Raw genomic sequence first — 6,986 nt, forward strand, 5'->3', positions numbered from 1 at the left:
TGAAGAGGAAACTAAGAGAAGCTAAATTACAACAATCCAGAGACAACCTTATTGAAAATTTCGAACAAGTAAAGGAGATGGCAGCCGAACCCAACAACAATAATGCAAGGAGAATGCTTGGTGACTTCACTGCACCAAACTCCAATTTACATGGAAGAAGTATATCCATTCCTGCCATTGGAGCAAACAACTTTGAGCTGAAACCTCAATTAGTTTCTCTGATGCAGCAGAACTGCAAGTTTCATGGATTTCCATCTGAAGATCATTTTCAGTTCTTAACTGAATTCTTTCAGAGCTAGAGTGTGGTTGGACTCTCAACCCAAGGATAGCCTGAACTCTTGGGATAAGCTGGTCACAACTTTCTTAGCCAAGTTCTTTCCTCCTCAAAAGCTGAGCAAGCTTAGAGTGGATGTTCAAACCTTCAGACAGAAAGAAGGTGAATCCCTCTATGAAGCTTGGGAGAGATACAAGCAACTGACCAAAAAGTGTCCTTCTAACATGCTTTCAGAATGGACCATCCTGGATATATTCTATGATGGTTTATCTGAGCTATCAAAGATGTCATTGGATACTTCTGCAGGTGGATCCATTCACCTAAAGAAAACGCCTGCAGAAGCTCAAGAACTCATTGATATGGTTGCTAATAACCAGTTCATGTACACTTCTGAGAGGAATCCTGTGAGTAATGGGACGCCTCAGAAGAAGGGAGTTCCTGAAATTGATACTCTGAATGCCATATTGGCTCAAAATAAAATATTGACTCATCCAGTCAATATGATTTCTCAGAGTCTGAATGGAATGCAAGCTGCATCCAACAGTACTCAAGAGGCATCTTCTGAAGAAGAAGCTTATGATCCTGAAAACCCTGCAATAGCAGAGGTGAATTATATGGGTGAACCTTATGGAAACACCTATAATCCATCATGGAGAAATCATCCAAATTTCTCATGGAAGGATCAAAAGCCTCAACAAGGCTTTAATAATGGTGGAAGAAACAGGTTTAACAACAGTAAACCTTTTCCATCATCCACTCAGCAACAGACAGAGAACTCTGAACAAAATACTTCTAATTTAGCAAACTTAGTCTCTGATCTATCTAAGGCCACTGTGAGTTTCATGAATGAAACAAGGTCTTCCATTAGAAATTTGGAAGCACAAGTGGGCCAGCTGAGTAAAAGGATCACTGAAATCCCTCCTAGTACTCTCCCAAGTAATACAGAAGAAAACCCAAAAGGAGAGTGCAAGGCCATTGAATTGATCACCATGGCCGAACCTGTAAGGGGAGGAGAGGACGTGAATCCCAGTCATCAATAAGGAGCTTCCCTCTGAGGAACCAAAGGAATCTGAGGCTCATCTAGAGACTATAGAGATTTCATTAAACCTCCTCATGCCATTCATGAGCTCTGATGAGTATTCCTCTTCTGAAGAGAATGAAGATGTTACTGAAGAGCAAGTTACCAAGTACCTTGGTGCAATCATGAAGCTGAATGCCAAATTATTTGGCATTGGAACTTGGGAAGATGAACCTCCCTTGTTCATCAATGAACTAAGTGATCTGGATCAACTGACATTGCCTCAGAAGAAACAGGATCCTGGAAAGTTCATAATACCTTGTACCATAGGCACCATGATCTTTGAAAAGGCTCTGTGTGACCTTGGTTCAGGGATAAACCTCATGCCCCTCTCTGTAATAGAGAAACTGGGAATCTATGGGGTGCAAGCTGCTAAAATCTCATTAGAGATGGCAGACAATTCAAGAAAATAGGCTTATGGACAAGTAGAGGACGTGTTAGTAAAGGTTGAAGGCCTTTACATCCCTGCTGATTTCATAGTCCTGGATACTGGGAAGAATGATGATGAATCCATCATCCTTGGAAGACCCTTCCTAGCCACAGTAAGAGCTGTGATTGATGTTGACAGAGGAGAACTAGTCCTTCAATTGAATGACGACTCCCTTGTGTTTACAACTCAAGGTTACCCTTCTGTAAACATGGAAAAGAGGCACAGTAAACTTCTCTCAAAACAGAGTCAACCAGAGCCCCCACAGTCAAACTCTAAGTTTGGTGTTGGGAGGCCACAACCAAACTCTAAGTTTGGTGTTGAACTCCCATATCCAAACTCTAAGTTTGGTGTTGGGAAGTCTCAAAAATGTTCTGAACATCTGTGAGGCTCCATGAGAGCCCACTGTCAAGCTATTGACATTAAAGAAACGCTTGTTGGGAGGCAACCCAATTTTTATTTATCTAGTTTTATTTTTCTTGTTCTTTCATGTTTTATTAGGTTCATGATCATGTGGAGTCACAAAATAAATATAAAAATTGAAAACGGAATCAAAAACAGCAGAAGAAAAATCACACCCTGGAGGAAGACCTTACTGGCGTTTAAACGCCAGTAAGAAGCATCTGGCTGGCGTTCAACACCAGAACAGAGCATGGTTCTGGTGCTGAACGCCCAAAATGGGCAGCATCTGGCCGTTTGAACACCAGAATTGCACCCTGGAAAAGAGCTGGCGCTGAACGCCCAGAACAAGCATGGTTCTAGCGTTCAACGCCAGAAATGGGCAACAAATGGGCGTTCAACGCCCAGAACAAGCACCAATTTGGCGCTGAACGCCCAGAGTTGTGTGCAAGGGCATTTTGCATGCCTAATTTGGGGCAAGGTTGTAAATCTTTGAACACCTCAGGATCTCTGGACCGTACAGGATCACCTCAGGATCTGTGGCCCACAGGATCCCCACCTACCTCCACTCACTTCTTCTCAACCCTCTTTCACACAATCCCATAAACACTCTTCCCAAAACTCTTCACCAATCACCTCAATCTCTCTTCCCTATTTCCATTTACCACTCACATCCATACACCCACCCACCTTCAAAATTCAACATCTCTTTCCCACCCAATCCCACCCATATGGCCGAATACACACATCCCTCCATCTCCTCCATATCTTCTTCTTCTTCTTCTATTCTTTCTTCTTTTGCTCGAGGGCGAGCAACATTCTAAGTTTGGTGTGGTAAAAGCATAGCTTTTTTGTTTTTCCATAACCATTAATGGCACCTAAGGCCAGAGAAACCTCAAGAAAGAGAAAAGGGAAGACAATTGCTTCCACCTCTGAGCCATGGGAGATGGAAAGATTCATCTCACAAGCCCATCACTAAGAAAAAGATGGAGCAAACAAGAGAGCACATTCATGGATCTCAACAGGCACATGAAGAAGCTCATCATCAAGAAACCCCTGAGATACCTCAAGGGATGCACTTTCCTCCACAGAATTTTTGGGAGCAAATCAACATGGGACAACTAAGGGTGGAACATCAAGAGCACTCCATCATCCTTCATGAAATAAGAGAAGATCAAAAAGCAATGAGGGAGGAGCAACAAAGACAAGGAAGAGACATAGAAGAGCTCAAGGACATCATTGGTTCCTCAAGAAGGAAATGCCACCATCACTAAGGTGGACTCATTCCTTGTTCTTACTTTCTCTGTTTTCGTTTTCTCTGTTAAGTGCTTATCTATGTTTGTGTCTTATTACATGATCATTAGTAGTTAGTAACTATGTCTTAAAGTTATGAATGTCCTATGAATCCATCACCTCTCTTAAATGAAAAATGTTTTAACTCAAAAGAACAAGAAGTACATGAGTTTTGAATTTATCCTTGAACTTAGTTTAATTATGTTGATGTGGTGACAATGCTTCTTGTTTTCTGAATGAATGCTTGAACAGTGCATATATCTTTTGAAGTTGTTGTTTAAGAATGTTAAATATGTTGGCTCTTGAAAGAATGATGACAAGGAGACATGTTATTTGATAATCTGAAAAATCATAAAAATGATTCTTGAAGCAAGAAAAAGCAGCAAAGAACAAAACTTGCAGAAAAAAAAAATAGGCGAAAAAAAGAAGAAGAGGAAAAGCAAGCAGAAAAAGCCAAAGCTCTTAAAACCAAAAGGCAAGAGCAAAAAGCCAATAACCCTTAAAACTAAAAGGCAAGGGTAAATAAAAAGGATCCCAAGGCTTTGAGCATCAGTGGATAGGAGGGCCTAAAGGAATAAAATCCTGGCCTAAGCGGCTAAACCAAGCTGTCCCTAACCATGTGCTTGTGGCGTGTAGGTGTCAAGTGAAAACTTGAGACTGAGCGGTTAAAGTCAAGGTCCAAAGCAAAAAAAAAAGAGTGTGCTTAAGAACCCTGGACACCTCTAATTGGGGACTTTAGCAAAGCTGAGTCACAATCTGAAAAGGTTCACCCAGTTATGTGTCTGTGGCATTTATGTATCCGGTGGTAATACTGGAAAACAAAGTGCTTAGGGCCACGGCCAAGACTCATAAAATAGCTGTGTTCAAGAATCATCATATTGAACTAGGAGAATCAATAACACTATCTGAACTCTGAGTTCCTATAGATGCCAATCATTCTGAACCTCAATGGATAAAGTGAGATGCCAAAACTATTCAAGAGGCAAAAAGCTACAAGTCCCGCTCATCTGATTGGAGCTATGTTTCATTGATAGTTTGGAATTTATAGTATATTCTCTTCTTTTTATCCTATTTGATTTTCATTTGCTTGGGGACAAGCAACAATTTAAGTTTGGTGTTGTGATGAGCGGATAATTTATACGCTTTTTGGCATTGTTTTTAGTAGGATCTAGTTACTTTTAGGAATGTTTTCATTACTTTTTATGTTAAATTCACATTTCTGGACTTCACTATGAATTTGTGTGTTTTTCTGTAATTTCAGGTATTTTCTGGCTGAAATTGAGGGACTTGAGCAAAAATCAGATTCAGAGGTTGAAGAAGGACTGCTGATGCTGTTGGATTCTGACCTCCCTGCACTCAAAGTGGATTTTCTGGAGCTACATAACTCAAAATGGCGCGCTTCCAATTGCGTTGGAAAGTAGACATCCAGGGCTTTCCCACAATGTATAATAGTCCATACTTTGGCCGGGTTTAGACGGCGTAAAAGGGCGTTGAACGCCAGTTCTACGCTGTTGTCTGGAGTTAAACGCCAAAAACACGTCACAAACCAGAGTTGAACGCCAGAAATACGTTACAACCTGGCGTTCAACACCAGAAAGAGCCTTTGCACGTGTAACATTCAAGCTCAGCCCAAGCACACACCAAATGGGCCCCGGAAGTGGATTTATGCATCAATTACTTACTTCTGTAAACCCTAGTAACTAGTTTAGTATAGATAGGACTTTTTACTATTGTATTAGACATCTTTGGATTATCTTCTGATCTATTGATCACGTTTTGGGGGCTGGCCTCTCGGCCATGCCTGGACCTTTCACTTATGTATTTTCAACGGTAGAGTTTCTACACTCCATAGATTAAGGTGTGGAGCTCTGCTGTTCCTCAAAGATTAATGCAAAGTACTACTGTTTTTCTATTCAATTCAACTTATTCCGCTTCTAAGATATTCATTCGCACTTCAACCTGAATGTGATGAACGTGACAATCATCATCATTCCCTATGAACGCGTGTCTGACAACCACTTCCGTTCTACCTTAGATTGAATCAGTATCTCTTGGATCTCTTAATCAGAATCTTCGTGGTATAAGCTAGATTGATGGCGGCATTCATGAGAGTCCGGAAAGTCTAAACCTTGTCTGTGGTATTCCGAGTAGGACTCTAGGATTGAATGACTGTGACGAACTTCAAACTCGCGAGTGCTGGGCGTAGTGACAGACACAAAAGGAGGGTGAATCCTATTCCAGTATGATCGAGAACCTCAGATGATTAGCCGTGCTATAATAGAGCACTTGGACTATTTTCAAAAGAGGATGGGATGCAGCCATTGACAAAGGTGATGCCTCCAGACGATTAGCCATGCAGTGACAGCGCATCAGACCATTTTCCAGAGAGGATTAAAAGTAGCCATTGACAACAGTGATGTCCTTACATAAAGCCAGCCATGGGAAGGAGTAAGATTGATTGGATGAAGACAGCAAGAAAGCAGAGGTTCAGAAGAACGAATGCATCTCTGTACGCTTATCTGAAATTCTAACCAATGAATTACATAAGTATCTCTATCCTTATTTTCTATTTATTATTAATATTCGAAAACTCCATAACCTTTTGATATCTGCCTGACTGAGATTTACAAGGTGACCATAGCTTGCTTCATACCAACAATCTCCGTGGGATCGACCCTTACTCACGTAAGGTTTATTATTTGGACGACCCAGTGCACTTGCTGGTTAGTTGTATCGAAGTTGTGAATAAAAAACGATTTATTAAGACGTGCGTACAGAGTCTCTGGCGCCGTTGCCTGAGATCACAATTTCGTGCACCAGTAACCACCCACCTAAGGAAGACCCAGACACCCCAGACTCCATTTCATTTACTAGTACAGGGAGCCATGACGGTCCCGATTGTGGAGATGCTACAACCAGCCCCTCTTTGTTCCTGACTGATGGCACCGAGGACGGTGCCAAGCTTTAAGTGTGGGGAGGTCGGTCAGTACCTGACTTCCGAAGGTAACTGCTCTTTCTTAACACCAATAGGTTATTTTTTTTCTTTTATTAGGATAGGATAAATTGCATAGTAATAGGTTATTTGCATGCATATTCTATTTGGTTGAAAAACAATAAGTTTCTTTTTAAGATCCTATTTTTGAAATTTTCACTAATTTAAATCTAAATTTTTTGTGTTAAACTTGTTTGAAGATTGTATTTGGAACATAGTTTAAAGCTAAGAACAAACAACCCGCGAGACTTGAGCTTAATTACATGGTTACATTATTTAACCATAAAAATTTTTTATTCTTGTGTGTTTGCTTCTCTATGATTGTAATCTATATTTTGTTCCATCATATATGTCCAATGTTTAATGTGTTATATGCATGCATATGATTGAGGCCGTTATTTTATTAGCTCACTTATCCCAAATAGCCTACCTTTCCATTTACCTTTGTTAGCCACTTTGAGCCTTTCAATCCCATTTGTTCTATATTTTACCACATCACTAACCTTAAGTAGAAAAACAAGTA

At 40.6% G+C, this 6,986-nt stretch overlaps 1 non-coding gene across 1 annotated transcript; it reads right to left on the minus strand.

Moving 5' to 3' along the window:
• Positions 1 to 396: 396 nt before the first annotated feature.
• On the minus strand, positions 397 to 504 carry LOC148571653 (small nucleolar RNA R71). The gene has a single exon (XR_015907904.1). It is a non-coding gene; the product is annotated as a small nucleolar RNA R71 (small nucleolar RNA).
• Between the last annotated feature and the right edge of the window lie 6,482 nt (positions 505 to 6,986).

The sequence above is a fragment of the Arachis ipaensis genome, chromosome B3, assembly GCF_059453495.1.
Source record: "Arachis ipaensis isolate K30076 ecotype BB chromosome B3, ASM5945349v1, whole genome shotgun sequence".
In the NCBI taxonomy this organism is placed as follows: domain Eukaryota; kingdom Viridiplantae; phylum Streptophyta; class Magnoliopsida; order Fabales; family Fabaceae; genus Arachis; species Arachis ipaensis.